This window comes from Jaculus jaculus, chromosome 17 (assembly GCF_020740685.1).
Source record: "Jaculus jaculus isolate mJacJac1 chromosome 17, mJacJac1.mat.Y.cur, whole genome shotgun sequence".
Classification (NCBI taxonomy): domain Eukaryota; kingdom Metazoa; phylum Chordata; class Mammalia; order Rodentia; family Dipodidae; genus Jaculus; species Jaculus jaculus.
Genome location: NC_059118.1, coordinates 88,543 through 108,494, shown reverse-complemented (window position 1 = coordinate 108,494; position 19,952 = coordinate 88,543). Strand labels below are relative to the sequence as shown.

General features: G+C 40.4%; 1 pseudogene; it reads left to right on the top strand.

Moving 5' to 3' along the window:
* The first annotated feature begins 713 nt into the window (after positions 1 to 713).
* LOC101602420 lies at positions 714 to 1,437 on the top strand (annotated as a pseudogene).
* The last annotated feature ends 18,515 nt before the right edge of the window (positions 1,438 to 19,952 follow it).

The following is a 19,952-nucleotide window of genomic DNA, read 5'->3' as shown; positions in this document are numbered from 1 at the left end:
AGGCAAGCACTTAACCGCTAAGCCATCTCTCCAGCCCAGCCATGTGTTTCTTGGTGACAATGACAAGTACAGAATGTTTTCCTTGATTGCTTTTCTATTCAGCTGGTATTTCTTCCTTGGTCTCCCTATGTCGCCCAGAAATTTCATCACCGAAAGAGAAGCCAGGGCATAGTAGTAATATCAGTGTTATTCCACCAGGCACAATACAGCACAAAAAGATACCTGGTATCAAGTGACAGAAACAGAAAACTAGTATGCTTGGGATTGTTAGTAATTTCTGTGCCAGCAAGACTCATGAATGAAGTCAAATGTTTTCTAGAAGAATCTTTATTTTTTTCTCTTCAAGGTAAGGTCTTCACTCTAGCTCAGGCTGACCTGGAATTCATTATGTAGTCTCAGGGTGGCCTTGAACTCATGGCTATCCTCCTACCTCTGCCTCCCCAGTCTGGCTCTAGAGGAATCTTTTAAAAAATATGTTTGGCAGGAGCGCCTCCACCTTGGACCAGCCCGAGGAAGATCCTGAGGGAGCCGCCACAGCGGTCACCGCCGCCGGAGCGTCTGCAACTATTGCGGCCGTCTGCCTCCCTACCGGCTAGGCCGACCGTGTCGCGTCCCCCACCCACATCCGCGACCTCTGCACTCCTTTTCCTGGTCCTGACGCCCCCTCCCGCCCGGAAAGCTGCCCAGCCATCAGCAGCCCCCCCAGTGTCACCATGGCGACTGCACCGCACAACTACTCTTACAGCTTTAAGTATATTATTATGGGGGATATGGGGGTAGGAAAATCTTGCTTGCTTCACCAATTTACAGAAAAAAAAATTGTGGCTGATTGTCCTCACACAATTGGTGTTGAATTTGGAGCAAGAATAATTGAAGTTGGTGGTCAAAAAACCAAACTGCAGATTTGGGATACTGCAAGACAGGAGCGATTTAGAGCTGTTACACGAAGCTACTGCAGAGGAGCTGCGGGCGCACTTATGGTGTAGGATGTCACTAGAAGTACATATAACCACTTAAGCAGCTGGTTGACAGATGCAAGGAATCTCACCAACCCAAATACTGTAATAATTCTCATAGGAAATAAAGCAGATTTGGAGGCACAAAGAGGTGTTACATTTGAAGAAGCCAAACAGTTTGCTGAAGAGAATGGCTTGTTCCTTGAAGCAAGTGCAAAAACGGGAGAGAACGTAGACAATGCTTTTCTTGAGGCTGCCAAGAAAATCTGTCAGAACATTCAGGATGGAAGCCTGGATCTGAATGCTGCTGAGTCTGGTGTACAACACAAACCTTCAGCCCCACAGGGAGGACGGCTAACCAGTGAACCCCAGCCCCAAAGAGAAGGCTGTGGTTGCTAGTGACCTCTTTGCTCTGGCTCTCATTTGACCTTACATCTTTGTCTGTTGGAAGCAGTACTTTTTACTGCCTCATTGCCTTCTGTACATCTTACAGGGTTTAATTTAAAAAAAAGAAAAAAGAAAAAAGAAAACAGGGCTAGAGAGATGGCTTAGCAGTTAAGCGCTTGCCTGTGAAGCCTAAGGACCCCGGTTCGAGGCTCGATTCCCCAGGACCCACGTTAGCCAGATGCACAAGGGGGCACACGCGTCTGGAGTTCCTTTGCGGCTGGAGGCCCTGGCGTGCCCATTCTCTCTCTCTCTCTCTCTCTCTCTCTGTCTCTCTCTCTCTGTCTCTTTCTCTCTCTGTCTGTCGCTCTCAAATAAATAAACAAAAAAAATTTTTTTTAAGTAAAAAAACAAAAACCAATTCTTGTAAAGACAGTTTAACAAAAAACTAAACTGCTAAACAACTAGATGTAATCAGGTTATCAAAGGCAAATAGAGTAATAAATCTCTCCTGCATGGTGAATCTAGACTTCTTCCCCCCTTGATTGTCCATGTGATAGGTATGTCACCAATATATTTGATTTAAACTGAGCACTGATGCTGGACTTGATTTTTATCTTCCTTTTTAGCAAGGCTTTGTTTCATTATACGGTTTAAATTTGGTCTCTTCAGTCTTTCTCCCCATCTTTAAAACTGTTCAAATATGTCTGTGTAACCAGTAAGCTCATTGCTGTAGAATGACTTTAGATGGTAGAGAGGGGCTGGAGCTACTTTGTTTTGTTTCTGTTGGGTAAGTTCCCTGTTGTACGGGTGGCATTTTTCTTGATGAGGTTTGCTTCTTTCTTAGCCTTACACAGGAAAATATCCATTCTCTTTTCTCTTATGCTTAATAGCTTTATCTTTTTTTATACCATTTTATCCTTTTCTCTTTAAACAGAAAGTAAATATGTATAAAATTTGAAGGAATTGAACTAACAATACCTTCTGTGAATATTATTTTAATGAAGAAAATAAATTGATTACTGGCATTGGAACAGTAAATTTTTTTTTAATTTATTTATTTGCAAGCAGAAAGAGATAGAAGAGAAGAGAGAATGGGAGCGCCAGAGCATCTAGCTCTGTAAACAGAGCTATAGATGCATGCACCACTATGTACATCTGGCTTTATGGGGGTACTGCAAAATCAAACTCTGGTTGTCAGGCTTTGCAGGCAAGCACCCTAACTTCTGAGCCATCTCTTTAGCACTAGAAGGATATTTGAATCTAGAATTCATCACCTGGACACATCTCCAAATCTAACTTCTTCATTAAAGGTATATTTAAAAATTTTGTTTATTTATTTACTTATTTGAGAGACAGAAAAAGAGGCATATATATATATACACTTCATATATATATATATATATATATATATATATACACTTCATATATATATATATACATATATATATATATATATATATATATATATATATATATACACACACACACATACACACACACATATAGAAAGAGAGAGACAATGATTGAGATGGGGAGGTAATATGATGGAAAATGGAATTTCAAAGGGGAAAGTGTTAGGGGGGGTAGGGAGGGAATTACCATGGGATATTTTTTTATAATCATGGAAAATGCTAATAAAAATTTTAAAAAAAAAAAAGAAAGGGGGGGGGTAGGGAGGATGAGAGAGAGAGAATGGGTACACCAGAGCCTCTAGCACTGCAAACAAACTCCAGATGCTGCATGTGTCACCTTGTGCATATGGTTTAACCATGGGTACTGGGAAATTGAACCTGGATCCTTAGACTTTGCAGGCAAACATCTTAACTGTTAAGCCATCTCTCCAGCCCTGACTGCTTTTTTTAATGTTTTATTTATTTATGTGAGAGAATTAATGGGCATGCCACTGCACATGAACTCCAGATGAATATGCTACTTTGTGCATGTGGCTTTACATGAACCCTGGGGATTAAACACAGACTGGCAGGCTTTGCAAGAAAATGCCCTGTTGATCTATCTCTACACCCCCCCCAAAAAATTGTATGTTCCTTGCATAAGATCACCCAGAAGCAGGAACTTATGGAATCTCCTGAAGTCCTGTACATAAAGTTTGATGATTGTCAAAGGAGGCTGAGTAATGATACATTAGGCTACCTCTATTGATTCACCCATGAAGGTGGTGAGCAAAATGAAAGAGAACACAAAACGAGTAATGGAGAGGGCATCTGAGATATGGTTGGCACAAATAAGTGGGGGTAGCCATCAGTTACGGGTAGGAGGCAATGTCTCTGTGTATCATGACCCAACATGTGGCTCTGACATTCTTTCCACCCCCTCTTCCACAAATTTCCTTGAGGCATGTTGGATTCATTTTAGGTCTGCTTCAGTGATGAGGTCTTGAGAGCCTCTGTGTCTCTGGTATCTGGTTTGATAGGAGTTGAGTGTTCTCTGGGTCTATCTCCTTCACCCATGTGCTGGTACCAGGTTCATCAAGAAGATAGCACTCTTACTCATTTCCCCAATTATTATTAGTTTCATCTAGGGCACTTTTGAGGTGTGATGGTCTGGTTCTCTCCTTAGAATCTGTGTCCATCTGAAAAAGAGAAGCAAGTTCTTCACTGGAGAATGAAGTTAGTAGCATATAAATGGGATAACGTTTATTTTTTAGAGAGAATTTAATATGTGTATGCCCTCTTGTAGCCCACAATTGGTAGAAGCTTGGTAATGGAGAGCAGGCTCACTGTTGGATATGGTTCTGACTGGATTCCCATCTCCAGCTTTGGGATCAGTTCCACTGAACAGATCAGTTAGCCAAATCAAGAGCAACTGGTTTCCCACCATGGCTTTATGCCACTATTGGACTTGTGTGAGCATCATGTCAGGTTATTTGCTGCTGAGTAGTTTAGACCATGAGTTGCTTGGATAGATATTGGTCATTTCCCCCCAGTTGCTCATGTAGCACCTTGTGGTTTTTATTACCGTGCTGCTTTTATTACTATGGCTTTGTAATATAGTTTTAGATCAGGTAAAGTGATGCCTCCAGAGGTGTTTCTTTTGCTGAGGATATGTATGAATATCCAAGGCCTTCTGATCTGAATTTTGAGATCACTTTTTCTATTTCTGTGAAGAACACTGTTGGGATTTTGATTGGTATTGCCTTTGGTAGGATTGCCATTTTCATAATGTTAATTCTGCCTATCCAGGAGCATGGGAGGTTTTTCCATTTTCTCAAGTCCTCCTCAATTTCTTTGTTTGAGTGTTTTCCATGGAACCTTCCCTAAAATTGATCATACACTGGGTCACAAAGCCTGTCTCTGTATATTTAGGAAGATGGACATAATTTCCTGCATGATATCAGATCATCATGTAATATTGCTAGAAATTAACAACAAAAGATGCACCAAGAATACCATCAGCTCCTGAAACTGAACAGCACACTTTTAATCAATAAATGGGTAGTGGATGAAATTGCAAAATTTCTAGAAATGAATGACGATGAGAACACATCATACCAAAACTTATGGGACACAATGAAGGTGATCCCCAGGGAAAAATTCCTAGCATTAAATGCCTTCATAACAAACACAGAGAGATCCCAAAATAATAACTTAACCATCCTCTTAAAGGTACTGGAAAAGCAAGCAGAATCGACAGGGCTGCAGAGATGGCTTAGCAGTTAAGCACTTGTCTGTGAAGCCTAAGGACCACGGTTCAAGGCTCAATTCCCAAGGACCCATGTTAGCCACATGCACAAGAGGGCGCATGCATCTGGAGTTCGTTTGCAGTGGCTGGAGACCCTGGCGTGCCCATTCTCTCTCTCTGCCTCTTCCTCTCTCTGTCTGTCTCTCTCAAATAAATAAATAACTTTTTTAAAAAAGTTCTAGACAGAAAGAAAGAAATAAGATCAGAGCAGAAATTAATGAATTGGAAACTAAGAAGACAATTAAGAAAATTGATGAAACAAAGAGCTGGTTCTTTGAAAAAATAAACAATTTGCCAATTTGATCAAGTGAAAAAAGATTCTTCAAATTAACAAAATTAGAAATGAAAAAGGAGAAATCACAATAGACATAAGTGAAATTGGGAGAATCATCAGGAGTTATTTAAAAAACTCTACTCCACAAAACTGGATAATATGGAGGAAATGAATGAATTCCTGGACACATATCACCTACCAAAGCCAAACTCAGAGCAGATTAATCTCTTAAACAAACCTATCACACACATTGAGATTGAAAGGTAATAAAAAAATCTCCCCAAAAAGAAGAGTCCAGGACCAGATGGCTTCTCAGCTGAATTCTATCAAACCTTCATGGAAGAACTGAAATCAATCTTTCTTAAACTCTGCCATACAATCAGAGAACAGGGCAAGCTCCCCACCTCCTTCTATGAATCTAGTATCACTCTAAAACCAAAACCAGGCAGAGATGCCACAAGAAAACTATAGGCCTGTCTTCCTGATGAAGTTAGACACAAAGATCCTGAACAAAATCCTTGCAAACCAAATCCAACAACACATCAAAAGCATTATCCACCTTGATCAAGTAGGCTTCATCCTAGTAATGCAGGGGTGGCTCAGTGGAAATCTGTCAATGTAATACACCACATAAATAAGCTTAAACACAAAAACCACATGATCATTTCAATAGATGAAGAAAAGGTCTTTGACAAAATACAATATAACTTCATGATCAAAATATTGAGGAGAAATGGCATGGACAGTTTATATCTCAACATTATAAAGGCTATATATAAAACTCTTAAAGCCCAAATAATACTTAATGGAGAGAGAAAGAAGGAATTCCCACTGAGATCAGGAACAAGACAGGGGTGTCCACTCTCACCTCTGTTCTTCAATATATTATTGGAAGTCCTAGCTCAATCAATAAGCAATAAAAGGGATACAAATTGGAGAGGAAGAAGTTAAGTTAGCTCTGTTCACAAACGACAAGATTCTATACATAAGAGACCTGAGAGCGTCTACCTCAAAACTCTTATAGGTGATTAACTCCTTCAGCAAAGTAGCAGGATACAAAATCAATGCACAAAATAAGTAGCCTTTCTATATGCAAATGATAAATATACAAAGAAAGAAATAAATGACATTGTCCCATTTTCAACAGCAACAAGAAAAAATACCTTGAAATAACATTAGCCAAGGAAGTGAAAGATCTATACAATGAATTATGATTAAATTTAACTTTTGCTAATAGGCTGGTAATGATCAATTTAGGATTATCATGAAAGTCCAGTGGAAACTGATATTCCAGAATATGGACTCAAGAAGAGTGGAGTTACTACCAGTTGAGCAGCTCAGTGCCACTGTGCCCTGACATCTACTCTGCCACCTAGCCACTGGGATGATTTGATCTATATCACATGATTTGAACAACTTTTATAGAAAGAAAACACCACAGCCTAGTTAATGTTAGCACTAGTTACTGATCATTTTATCTTTTGCTTTGCATTTCTGATGGTTTTCAGGTTATTCCTTAGCCATCTGAGGCATTCATGAATATACAGGTATATTTTAGAAACTTATGCCTTAATATGTACATATATTTGAGTACAAAGGTAAAAATTTTCTCTTTCCCCTTTTCCTTATTCATACAAAAGAAATAAAAACATATCCAATGTAAATTATTTTATTTGCTTGCTTTCACTTATGTTTTTTGTTCTTCATTTACTAATTTTGCACTTCATTATGAGCATTCCATAAATATATTCTCAATTATCCATCTATTCTCCTAATTGATTTATACAAAAATTACAAAATCTTGTATGTAATTTAAACCTGTGAGATCATATTATATATACACAAATGAGGTATCCTTTTAGGTATTTTTTTTTTAATTTCTCTCTCTTTTTCCTCTGTCATCCTTCCAGGGCCTCTCCATGTTTCTCTCTCTTTTTCACTATCATCCTTCCAGGATCTCTCCAGTAGCCCCAGTTATGGAATGACCATGTTCCTTTGCCATTGCACCTACAGCCACACCCTACAGAGATTTGGAAATTTTTTGTAATCATAATACATAGTTCTTTATCTTTTGAACCTTATGAAAATACTCCAAAATTAGTTGATGTAGCTCTCACTCATGCTTTGTAGTGGGCATAATAATATTCTACAGTGTAGATGAGCTGTAACTCTTTGAAGGTTTCTCATATCCACCACCCCACTTAAACATGTTACACAGTAGTCATTTGTATATACATTTCTATGGCATACATTCCCAGGAGTGTCCCCTCTGTTTTTTGAATCCTACTTATTTTAAGTATAGAATTTTAAAAGGCATTTTATTTGTCAATATCACTTATAAAAACACTAGCAAATACAATTCAGCAACTTACCAAAATTATAATATGTTGTTGGCAAGTGATGTGATCTAAATGTGAAAAGAAGGTGTATCAGATTAGGACCTCTACACAATTAATGTATCATATTAACAATTTAAAAAACAATGCTGGGTGTGGTGGTGCACACCTTTACTCCCAGCACTCAGGAGGCAGAGGTAGGAGGATCACTGTGAGTTCGAGGCCACCTTGAGACTACGTAATGAAATCCAGGTTAGCCTGGGCTAGAGTGAGACCTTACCTTGAAAAAACAAACAAACAAACAAATGCACACACCAAATGATCACATTAATGGTACTGAAGTATGTGATAAAAGCCTGTAATTCTGTAATTATCCCCAATGATAACTATAAATTAATAGAGGTTGTAAAACTGTTTCTGATGAAGTTTATCATGAGAATCTTCAAAGGCTGTCACCCAAATGGTGAAATGCTGACACTAAACCAATTCAGCTGATTAGAACCACTCAAGGATGCTTGACCCTCCTTTGTGATTAATGCTATATTAGAAGATCTGCTAAATAAATATAGTGAAGATTACAAGACAAACAACTGCCTAAACCTTGCATGCTCATGTTCCTAGAACACATAGGTTATTCTAGGAAACAACCCTTTGGAACATTTGAGAATCAATAGTCATAGTGACACAGGAACTCTGAAGCTATAGAATAAAATGTTACCATCATGATTATATACATTTTCAATTTTTTTGTTTATTTTATTTTTATTTATTTATTTGAGAGAGACAGAGAGATCAAGAGGGAGAGAGAGAGAGAGCAAAAGAGAGAGAGAGAGATAATGGGCATGCCAGGGCCTCCAGCCACTGCAAACGAACTCCAGATGCATATGCCACCTTGTGCATCTGGCTTACAAGGGCCCTGGGAAATCGAGCCTTGAACTGGGGTCTTTAGGCTTCACAAGCAAGTGCTTAACCTCTAAGACATCTCTTCAGCCCCATTTTCAACTTTTTCAAGAAAGTAGATCAAAGAAAATTCAATATAAGAATAATAATTTGGAGAAAAATAAAAAGATTTCAACAAATATGTCTAATAAATTGTTGATATTTATAAAGTTCTTACAAAATTGAAGAAAACACAACTAGCCCAATGGGACCTTATTGAAAGCCAAAACTTGAGGTAAGGAACCAGATTTCATGCCACAGAGAGCAGACATTCTTCAAAATAGTTGCTTTCAGCAAAGCAAATCCTGCTAGGTTAACAAATGGGTCACAAATCTGCTTTCCACAAAATTAGAAAAATAACATGTCATTTATTTAAAGCCCATCATTACTTATAGTGACAGGCCACCCAATGCAGTTTTATACCTTATTGAGCTATTTTTGTTGAAAAGGAAAGAAACATTGCATCATTTAACCCAGTGATTCCTGCCCCTGGCTTGACATCACCTCAAGGAATCTGAATTCAGTTACAAGCATTGTGGAGAGTCCTCTTTCTTGTTCCTGGATGGCTTCAGCCTTCTTTAGACTTCGCCTCTGCAGTGTAACTGTAAAGGATAGGCTACTTGGATTTTAGATACAGATATAGGTGGCATCTATGCTTTGGCTACTAAGCCACACCCATGGACTGAGCTGTTCAGACAGGATCAGGAACCAGGGTTAGGACACTCCACTGAGCCTTGAGCAGGATTACTTCATGTAACAACAATGTCTTCAGGTGTCCTTTCCAGCACAGTCCTCACGTCTTTCTGTTACCCATTTTGACAACCTGGACATTGTTCCATGGCCTATGCAAGGAGAGCAGTAATAAAATAAGAAAGGTCTGTCAATTTTTGAGCAGCATCCTACCCCTTATTAGTAATCTCTGTTACCCTTGAATCAACCCATTCATTGAGGCAGAATGGGTCTTCTTCAGAAAAGCAAGGCAGCACAGAGCAACCACTGAGCAAAGTGTGAGAACTATAGAGGTGTTAATTAGTTCAAATGGGGGAGATATCCATAGCTTCTCTGCTATGAAGAGAAGGTTGATGTTGCAGCAAGAAAGCTAATTACCTGGGTAAGCTAACAAACCACCCTGACACATCCCAGAAGTGAGTGGGCTTTGAGGGTCCACCAGAGAATGAGAGAGAGAGAGAGATGGAGACTCAAAAACCTGAGGAAGAGGTGAGTCACATAAACCATCAAGACCTGTAAGTAGTAAATTACTCACAGTGCTTAAGCTCAAAAGATATTAGTTTCAGTGCATCTACAAATGGAGAACAAAAAATATAAGAACAGGTAAGAAGGGGATTTCAGCTCAAAAATTGAAACTGGAAGTCTGCAGCCAAGAGACAGAGACTCTCTGTCTCTGCCTCTTCCTCTCTCTCTCCCTTATTCCCCTCTCTCCATGATCTTTTATCCAGTCCATGAAACAGTACATACAAGCTTTTGTGACATATTTTGGAGTTAAGAATGATGGAGCCAGGAGTGATGGCACATACTTTTAATCCCAGCACTTGGGGAGGCAGAGGTAGGATCATCATGAGTTCAAGGCCACCCTGAGACTACATAGTGAATTTCAGGTCTGCCTGGGCTAGAGTAAAACTCTACCTCGAAAAAAAAAAAAAGGATGGATTCACCTGTGATGGGTGATGGTTAATGGTCTTACAGGTCTCTTCATGAAGCAATTGGAAGGCATTGGACAGCTGAGCCAAGAATTTGCTATGGGGTCTGGTACTCCCAGTGAGATCCATGGATTAGTAATGGACATGTCCCTGGCATTTTTCAGAATGTCCAGCTTGCTTCTTTCAGACCTACTGAACCAAATCTGTGTTTGTACTGAGATCCCCACCAGATGGTAAGCCTTGCACATTTGAGAAATGCTCATGTAGGCAGAGGGGCAGAATGTAGAAACTATATTGAGTTGAGATTGCTGCAGAATGCATCATGAACAAGTTACATATAGGAGAAATCCTGGGTCATTCTTTCCCCTACCACTTGACCATCTTATGACAGTTGGGCAGGGGAGGTATGCATTCATTTATATGTAATGTACTTCCTCTCCACTAAGGTATTCAAGGGTGTTACTTTTGCTTCAGGAACACCCTAAAAGGGACATTTCAAGTCACATAATCAGGAAAGAAAGGAAGACCTCTCACATAAAAAATGGACTTGAACTCTTAGCAAGGAGCTACTCTCTGTGTCCAAAAGAGGCAATTCTACACTTTATAATTTATAGAATGTGAAATCGAAGCCAGATGCCATCTCAGCTCCTTCTCTCCACACCAAGATACCTTCTACTGAGTTTCACTTTGATATGTGACCTGTCACCCCTAGAATCCCCTGCAGAATTGAAGGGTTCTGGGGCGGTTTGATTCAGGTTTCCTCCATAAACTTAGCTGTTCTGAATACTATGTTCCCAGTTGATGGAGATTTGTGAATTAGTGCATCCTGGAGGCAGTCTATTGTTGGGGACAGGCTTATGGATCTTATAGCTCCCCTTGCCAGTGTTTGGCACACTCTCCTGTTCCTGTTGTTTACCTTATGGTGGCTAGGGGGTGAAGTCCACCCTCTGCTCATGCCATCATTTTCCCTCGCCATTGTGGAGTTTCCCCTTGAGTCTGTAAGCCAAAACAAACCTTTTTTCCTCACAAGCTGCTCTTGATTGGGTGATTTCTGCCAGCAATGTGAACCTGATTGCAACACGTTCATTCCTCCATGATGCTGTAAATGCTGCTTTCATCCTTTGGGACTCATGTTGGCTGAGGAGAATTACTTTTCTTAAGGTTGCATCCTTCTCAAGGTGGCCCTCATCCATATGTATAACTGGGTCCTTCCTGGATCCAGAGCTCCCCAAAGACCTCCACCAAGGAATGAACCATTTGTTTTTGTAGTTCATCTTCTCAGGCATATGCAGATTGCCAACTGCATTTGGAGCTCTGTGCCATTTGCTAGGAGTAGAAGGGGTGAGTGGATCCCACAACAAGCAACATCAGTGTACACCTTTGGGAAGATTGAAGCTTATTCAATAGAGCTGGGAAAACCAAGACATACAAAATACAGCAAGACAAACAAACTGCAATAGCTACTCAAAAGAGAAAACTGTTGTAGTCTGTACAGGAACTAGGGAGAGATTAAGAAATCTGAGGGTTTTATGAGAGAGACACGCTTGATTATGGTCTCTGAAAGATGATGAGTAAGAGCTCATGACAGGGAGGCATCCAGGCAAGACCAGCTTGAGCAGATGGACGCACAGAGGGCTGATTATAGGTTATGTGCAGGGTGGCAGGGTGTAGTGACTGATACCTGAGCACACAGTGTTGTAATTACCTTTTAATTGTTGGGGCAAAATATTCAACCAAAAGCAGCTAATGGGAGCAATGGATTTATTTTAGCTTACAGTCTCAAGGGGAAGCTTCATGATGGTAGGGTAAAGCATGATATAAGTACAGACTGGACATCACAATATGTTTCAGGAGGTGGAAAACAGCCATAGAAGAGTGAGCTGAGCTCTGGTAAGGGACAGCTGGCTATAATATTCCAAAGCCCACCTCCAACAACATACCTCCTTCAGCAAGGCAAGAATTGAGAGCACATGAGTTTTTGGAGGACATCTGATTCAAACCACCACACACAGCAAATCTAGAGTTGCCAGAATGAGAAGTGGGATGGAACAAAAGAGAAGAAAGGGAACTTTCAAGTCAGAGTCTTGATCTTAATTTCTGGCTCACTATCTTTGTGACAGAGACATTGGGCATGTTACTTAATCTGTCATGGCCATAGTTTTATCTATGAAATAGAATTATAGTAACCTCATTCCTTCCAAAGGTCATTATAATGACTAAATCACTAAAATGTGTCAAGCTCTATACCTAGAAGAACACAAGGCCCTATCTGGTTTCCAATTTTCATTATACTAGGGAGACCATTTAAAAATTTTTTTTTCCAAGTGAGGTCCCTAGACCAGCAGTATCCTAATAACTGGGAACTTGTTAGAAATATAGATTCTTGGGGATCATTTCAGACCTACTGAACCAGAAATTCTAGGAGTGTCACCTACCTAGGACTATGAAGGACATTGAAACTTGAAAGCCACTGGGTTAAGCCAATGTAAGAATGAATCTTAAGGATACAAATACTTTTGTGGAGTTTGAAGATAGAAGACAGAACCTCAAAACTGGGCAGCTGACAGGTGGGAATCCGTAATGAGGAGTCTCTCCTCCTGACATATCTACTTCTCTCTTACAGTACACATCTTTTTGAGTGGATACATGGAAGCTTTTTGTTTCCTGCTTCCAGTAAGGAATGCCAGTCTGAGATCCTAAAACCTTGTTGTCTCAGTTCCATTACCTTGGGAGGGGTGCATTAGTCCACTTGCAGTCATATTCCCACATGTGGACTGATGTCTGCAGTCTAGGGTATAAGATACTTATCTTGACTTAGGTACCATTCACTGAATCACATGGATGGAAGTGACAGGCTCATCAATGGCATGCCAGTCAAGAGCATGGGAAAGACATGAATCTCAGAGCCTGGAATCAGAGAGTTGCTAGCTTTCAGTCCAGGTCCCAGAGATAGTGGATCTCAGAGCGTGATCCCTGGACCAGCAGTATCACAATGTACTATCAGCAGGGCTATCTTGTCACTGACCCTATCCCCACCAGTTCTTTTGTCCCAGAATCTTTTTAGGTGAGTTTATTAAAGACAAGTGTGAGGAGTCGGACTGGACTTGAAAACACTTCAAAACTCCATTACACTAGAGAAAAAAAATAAATGATTTCTGTAACTTTACCTATCTTTCACTCTACTTCCTTAGAGTCATAATGAAATAGACAGAAGAGACATCAGAAGTGTAAACATCTGGGAGGCAGCAGATGTCTAAGCTGGGACAGGGTGCCCTGTTCTCTTTGCTCTTGAGGACACTGAGGTTTTAGGGGATAATGAACATGCCATAGCCAATGTTTCCTTCACTGGTAGAGAAATAATGATGCACAGAGCTTTATGTTCCAATCTATCATATTGAGAAATAAAACTTTTCTAGTTCAAATAAAAATAACTGTGAAAGTAGATTAAAATGAGGTCACATGAGCCCAGCATGAGATATTAACAGCCACTGAGACCCATCCAGGGAATCAGTTGCATCTCCAGTGTCATTTTGTGGAGTCCCAAAATTATCAACCCAAGCATCCATAATAAAGCCTTAAATTCCACCATTATAAGTATTGACTGTTTCACTAACCACAAGCCAAGTAACCCTAATGCCACTTTAATATTGTAGTCTTTAGCATGAAAAGGAAGGAGGAGGAGACATTTTGTAGAGATATTACAAAAGAAAATGATAGCTCATAAGTTTCAGTAGATTTGTGAAGTATCCAACAGGGGAAAGCCAGTTAAAACTTTACATATGACAGTGTGAAAATTATCTACTGAGCTCTGTAAAACTTCAGAGGTAATTTATGCAGTGAATATGTCATCTCCACAAAAAGGAAATGGCAAGTCCAGTACAGATGGAATGGATCAGCCTTGCCTGTATAGAATGCAAAGAGGAGGAGACAAAAAAACAATGACAAGGACCAAAAAATAGGAATTACTCTAAACCAAAATGTAGATCTTCTTGGTTGCTCTTAGCTCTGATTTTTAGTAAGAGGTGAAAAAGGAGAGGTTGTCAAAGACGAGTTGAATATTAGATGTGACATCCATTCAGGGCTTTGATCACTAAGCTATACTCAGACTAGTTCAGGATTATGAAAATATATATATATATGTATATATGTATATATATGTGTGTGTGTGTGTATATATATATATATTGGTTTTTCGAGGTAGGGTCTCACTCTAGTCCAGGCTGACCTGGAATTAACTATGTAGTCTCAGGGTGGCCTTGAACTCTTGGCGATCCTCCTACCTCTGCCTCCCGAGTGCTGGGATTAAAGGCGTGTGGCACCACGCCCGGCAAATATTTCTAACATAACAGGATCACTGTTATTTGGCTTACAAATAACAATCGCACTACTGACGTGTCTTTGGATGAAGGAGGGTAGGAGAAAGATAGGTTCTTTTAGGCAATTTCCATTAAAATTGAGGCCCAGGGAGAACCAGGAATTGCCACTCCACCTCACCCTGGCGCAAGAATAGCAGAAATGGAACTTGGGTCTGATTAAGACTAATCTATAGCGCTCCCTGCTGGCCAATCTAGCACGCTGTCTAAATAAGACAAACCAATGAGTCCTCCTCCCCTTGTATACCCCAATCTTATGCTGTAAAGCCTTCTGGTCCCTCCTTCTCTCTTGGTGGACCCTTGGGGTGTGTGAGTGGGGGTTAGGGGAGAGCGTCTCTCTGATTTCCCTCTCATCTTTGCTTGGACATATGTGACTCTGGCTTCTACACGGGAGCCAGGCTGGGTGGGGATGGAAGAGTATAGCATTGTTTCTTTTTAAAAATATTTTATCTTTATTTATTTATGTATTTGACAGAGAAAGAGGTTGGGGTGAGAGAAAGAATGAATGGGTGTGCCAGGGCCTCCAGCCACTGCAAGCGAACCCCAGACATGTGCACCCCCTTGTGCATCTGGCTAATGTGGGTCCTGGGGAATCGAACCTAGGTCCTTTGGCTTTACGGACAAATGCCTTAAAGGCTAAGCCATCCCTCCAGCCCTAGAATTGCTTCTTGATGTGAACTTTTCTGCTTGCCTCTGTTTTATAGTTTGGAATAATTTCCCACTTTGATTACTTGCATGATTTTCCTTTGGTCTCTGACTCTACCATGTGCATACTTTCCTTATACTCCAGTTATACCATGTGGGTACTCTCACTCACTCTAGGCTTACTACCTGCGCAATTTCTTTAAACTTCATTACTCATTTCTCTTCAGAATCTCCTGGTCTCTGCTTTGACATGTGCCCTCTCAATTTTCCTTGAAACTCACCCTTTGCCCTCTTAACTGCCCTAACACAGAAAACACCTGGCAGATGCAGCTTCCTGCTAAATCTCTCCACACAAGCTCCTAGATTATACTTTCCACATGCTAGTAGCTTTACTCTAATATTTCCTTGGAAACCTCAGTTTCTCTTAAGTGAGCTTTCCACATGCTTGCAGCTTTACTCTAGTCTCTCTTTAAAGACCTCATTTTTTTTTCAAATGAGCTTTCCATGTATATGTAGCTTTACTCTAATCTCTCTTTAAAGGCCTCAGTTTCTCTTAAGTAAGCTTTTCATGTACCTGAGCTCTACTCTAATTCCTTTTTAAAGGCCTCAGTTTCTCTTAAATCATAATATCACTTTATAAAACTCTACAATTTGTGATTCCCCCCTAAATAAAGTTAATAATTCATAATTTGTTCTTTTGAGTCTATCTTCATTAATTCTTTATTAAAGATAGGATAGATTCCCAAACTTGGAGTTCATAAATTCTGGGATATCCCTCCTTAACCACAAAATCCTGCATCACTATGTTCAAATTAGATGGAAGCTTGTATCATTCACAGAATGGCTAGGGTTATTTTTTTTTCCAAATTTTTATTAAGAACTTCCATGCTTATAAAATATACTCCATGGTAATACCCTCCCTCCCCCCACTTTCCCCTTTGAAACTCCATTCTTCAGCATATCCCCTCCCCATTTCAATCAGTCTCTCTTTTAATTTTGATGTCATGAGTTTTTCCTCCTCTTATGATGGTCCTGTGCAGGTAGTGTCAGGCACTGTGAGGCCATTTTGTGTCTGGAGGGAGCATGCTGTATGGAGTTCTACCCTTCCTTTGGCTCTTACATTCTTTCAGCCACCTCTTCCACATTAGACCCTGACCTTGGAAGGTGTGATAGAGATATTGTAGTAGTGAGCACTCCTGTCACTTCTTTCCAGCACCACATCTGAGTCATCCCAAGTCACTGCCACCTGAAAAGAGAAGGTTCTCTACCAAAAGTGAGAGTGGCATTAATATAAAGGTATGAACATTAACAGAAGTGCTTACTGGGCAGCTTGATAAGCATAGTATATACATTTGGCCAGACAGCAGCAGACGTTACCCCCTTAGGGCTCATGACTACCCCTGTTGTAGGTTTTCAGTATCAGGGATGTATTCCTTCCCATAGAGTGGGCCTCCAGCCCAATTAGAGGGCAGTTGGTTTCCACCATGATAGACATGCCACTATTGTATCTATTGGCTCATTTGGCCTAGCTGGCCAAATATAAGGCTTGCAGTGTCCACTGTTGAGTATCTTTACTGGTGATTTCTCTTTCTCCCATTGTACTGCATGCAGAATGGCTTCTTCCAGCTTTCTGTCAGCTAGTCTACATGGAGGAGGTTAACAGCTCAGTTCCAGCAGGATTTCTCAATGGCCTTGCAGCCCAGGTATGTGGAGTTCATAAATTCTGGCATATCCCTCCTTAACCCCAAGATCCTGCATCACTATATTCAAATTAGATGCTGGCAGCTTGTACCATTCACAGAATGGCTAGGGTTATTTTTTTATTATTCTTTTATTTTCTTCATAAAGTCTTAAACTGGGAATACCCAGCCACTTATTTAGAGATAATAGCATGGTGCCCAGCCAGGTCACATTGGGAATCTTATTGCTTATTTTTGAAGTGTTTTAGAGGGTTTGAACACATGATCAGGATAGCCCTCCTTACTCCAATCTGTGGAGTCTTTGTGCTTGTTAAAACTACATTGGTCAGATCCCTTTGCTTTGAATCTTTCTACAACATCCACTCTTTTGGTTTTTAATAATTTTATTTATTTGAAACAGAGACAGAAAGAAAGAGGCAGATAGAGAGAGTGAGTGAGTATGGGTAAGCTAGGGCCTCCTGCTACTGCAGACAAATTCCCAGTGCATGTGTCACTTTATGCATCTGGCTTTACAGGAGTACTGGAGAATTGAACTTATGCCATCAAGTTTTGCAAACAAGTACCTTTAACAGCTGACCCATTTCTTGTTTTGTTGTTTATAACACAATATTTCTTATTTGTACTTTTTCTCAGGTTTTTTTATTGCTTCTGATAGAAATGAGATCAGTAAGACTGAATTTTTGAAAAAATTGACAATTTTCAGAATCTTTTAGGTTTCAGGATTATGGAACCTGTTAAAACAAGGCATCACTATTTCTTCTACCTTTAAATTGTCATATGATTTTTACTCTTCAAGACCATCACTTCCTGATGAGACTCTCCCAAAACCCACTTCTTTTGCCCCAAGTAAGATAACCCTCAGTTGCTTGCCACCACACACCTAGAGTTATCACCCTAAAAGACCCATGCTTTTCCATTTCTATTCCACATTATCCACTGACCCCAGAGGGATTAAGAGGACGCAAACCCATAATAATTCACCTCCTAATGTCTGGACTTCTCATTCCTACTAACTCACCTCATGACACTCCAATTCTACCAGTCAAAAAACCTAATGGCCTCTTTTGCCTTGTCCAACACCTACATAAAATTAATACAGCCATAATCCCAACCTACCCTATCATTCCTTATCCCTATACCCTGCTCTCTTTCACTCCCCCAAATACTGCACACTTCGTGGTTATTGACCTAAAATATGCCTTTTTTACTATTTCCCTACATCTTATCTCTCAGCCTCCCTTTGCTTTTTTGGTGAACAGAGCCTGACACCCGACACTCACAACAGCTACATTGGACTGCCCCAGCCAGCGGGGAGTCAAACAAGGACCCAAGGGGAAACTAACCTGGATGAGAGACAAGAGACACAAAGAAGGAGACCAAGTCTCTGTTCTGATCAAGGTCTTCAGATTTTTATTTTTTACACAGTGGTTATACAGGGGAAGAAAGTGGGGAGTTAAGCTGACTGACGTGATTTATGGCTGAGGGATTCTTAGGGAACCTAGAGGAGATGTAACTGAGTGTTTATCTAACTTTGCCTTAATGGCTTAACAGCCAGACCTTAATGACTTAACAGCCCAACTGTGTCAGGCTTGACAGCCTGACCGTAAACTGGCCTTTTGCAAAAGATAAGATTCTGCAAGCAGTCTGCTGACCAACATTCATAATTGCAAGCTGGATGGACCAGCTTTCTAACAAATGAGTCAACTTAAGAACAGCCCAGGCAAAATGGAGAGGCTTTTGCTCTATGGCCCCTGACATTGGACGTTGTGGCCTCAAAGGTTCTGAGGCAGCCCTCATTTCTTTAGCCAGGCCCTGCAATCAGACCTCACCACTTTAGATCTGCATCCTACCACCCTACTCCAATATGTACAGCATTTACTGCTCCTATCTGCATAAATCGCTGAACTATATTCCTTAACTCTTTCTCTGCTTGGGGTTAAGGGTATCAAAAGATAAAGCCCAACTTGTCACTTCTGCTATTTATCCAGGAATCATTCTCATCCCTAAACTGAGATATATTCCCTCCTACCCTATAGCTTTAGTACAAAACTTATCACTCCTCACTACTGAAAAAGAACTTCTTTAGACTATGGAGCCCCAACTTCTCCCTCATAGTGAAACCCCCTTATGAGGCCACTAAAGGCAATCTTGATGAGCCCCTGACCTCCCCCACCTCTCTCCTTCACTCTTTCAACAGACTCAAGCTAAGCCTATCCCAAACCTGGGCGCTTTATCTCCCTAACCCATCAAAACCATTTTACCTCGATTTATACACAAATGGGGGACAAGCCCAGGCCCTTTTAGGACAGGCATCAGTAAACACAATTCAACCCATTACATACCTTTCAAAACATCTACATGTGGTCTCAAAGGACTGGCCTCAGTGTTTACAACTTCTAGCAGCAGCAGCAGCCACCACCACATTAATACCCCAAGCTAAACAGAAGCTCTCCTAACACAACTCCATCTCAGGGGACTACTGTATCCTGAAGCTTCTTGGTAACTCTCACCCTTTTTTCCCCCTTTTGTGTAAAGTATAGCTCAAATTTCCCCTCCCAAACTGGAAAGAAGAGATTAAAATTGAGGAGTTGCTCCTTTTCTGTATAGCACAATTGACAAAATATACCTTTCATCCTAATTGTACTCCTACTTACATTTTTACCTTGCCTTTTAAATTTTTTACACATATTTTTCCTAAAATGCCTTAATGCTGTCACATGATCCACTACTCAAGATGCAATAAAAACCACATTACTCCATTCATTCCAGACTCAGAATAATGTGGATTATACCCCTTCTCAGCAGAAAGTAGTAAGACATGAGAATTCATCTTCACTACCCCTACCCTATAAAAGTCAGGAATAAAGGAGTTAGCATTTCAACATACTTATGGTAAGCAACAAGAAATCTTTCAGGAGACAGGCCTCCTGCTGCCTCAAAAGCCCCAGGGGAGCTGGACACTTGGCTGAAGAAAGTAAAGGGGTT